Here is a 1,486-nt window from a genome sequence, read left to right on the forward strand (position 1 = left end):
GGGGGGGGGGGACAGACCCAGGTGGGGTGAGGGTGGCAGCGGCAGGACAGGGCCACAGCCTCCAAACAAGGCCCTGCAGCCCAGCACGGAGCTCCCAGAGGTGTCCTCAGGCCCCCACTGGTGCCCCTAAACCCGAGTGGCACACACTCCCCCTCCCCAGAGCAGCCCCTTCAGGAGCACCCACCCCCGGGGGTCCTGCAGCTCTGCCCTCGCCCAGATGGGCACGGGCACTGCCAGGTCCCCCGGGGGCCAGCGGGGCTGCAGTGGGGCAGAGCAGGGGGCTATCACAGGCACCGGGTCTCTGCCACGTCCTGCCCCGTCTCCTGCCAGTCCCCTCTGCCCCCGCCTCCCACAGACCTCCAATAAGGGGATTTTTGGATTTTGGGCCACCCCATGAGCGCCCAGCTGCATTGGGCACAGCACACCGTGGCCCAGCACAGCCACTGGCCCCAAAATCTACCCTCTGCCCCCCAGAAATACCTCCCCGCTCCTGCCCGGGGTGGGCAGCAGCAGCGGCAGCACATCGAGGTCCAGGCCACAACGGCATCCGTGTCCCTTCCAGGACATTCCCGGGTGAGGGGACACATCCCACGGGCTTCACCGTGGTCCCTCGGACCCCACGCTCCAGCCCCGGGAAGCCTCCTGCTGCACTGTTGTTGTTTTGAAGGCCAAATCTCTCCCACTGACACCCTGGAATTAAGTTTTTCTTCCAGACTCCTTAAAAATATCCTGGATTTCTGACACTGGGACTCAGCTTCCGACGGTGCTTCCAAGCCACCGGGCCCGGGGCCAGCCGTCAGCGCTGGGGGAGAGAGGCCATCCAGCTCCCGTGCTCCTCCCCAGCGCGGAGACGATGGCAGTGCCGGGGAGGAACGCGGCGCCTGCCATGGCCCAGCCATTTCTTTGCCGTTTCTCTGGTGGGACGGGGCTCAGGCGCGGCACAAAACGCTGCCAGACCTTGGTCCTCACTCCTGGCACTTGGGGGAGCATCCCCATGCCATGGCCAGGAGGGTGGGAAGGCTCTTCCCTGGGGACCCCCAGCAGCCGTGACCCCATGGAGCCCCATGGCTGAGCAACCCCCCCCCCCCCCAGGGGCTCTCCCCAGCTGGGATTTCTCCGTGCATCCCTGGGGAGAGCACGTGGCCCCAAAAAACAGCTTCTATCCGAAGCCTGTGACCCACTCCCAGCTTGGCCAAGGGCACCCTGGGAATTTGGGGGGGGGGGGGGGGGGGAGGTCAAGCATTTTCTCCTTTCTCTCCCCCCTCCCTTTCCAAGATGAAGAATTTAATTTTAGTTTTTACGGCTCCTCCTCGGTGGATAAATCCCTTCCTGGCGAGTCCGAGCCCTGGAAAATCTTGTGAATCCAGCGCTGGCCCTTCTGGCAGCCGCTGCAGCGATTCCTGTTTCTCTCCAGCCGCACTCTGTAAAGTTTTATAGTTTCCTGGTTGGAGCTACGTGGCCCCAGCCCTCCCTGCCGGGGCGGGTG

The sequence above is a fragment of the Calidris pugnax genome, unplaced genomic scaffold, assembly GCF_001431845.1.
Source record: "Calidris pugnax isolate Ruff unplaced genomic scaffold, ASM143184v1 scaffold133, whole genome shotgun sequence".
Lineage (NCBI taxonomy): Eukaryota > Metazoa > Chordata > Aves > Charadriiformes > Scolopacidae > Calidris > Calidris pugnax.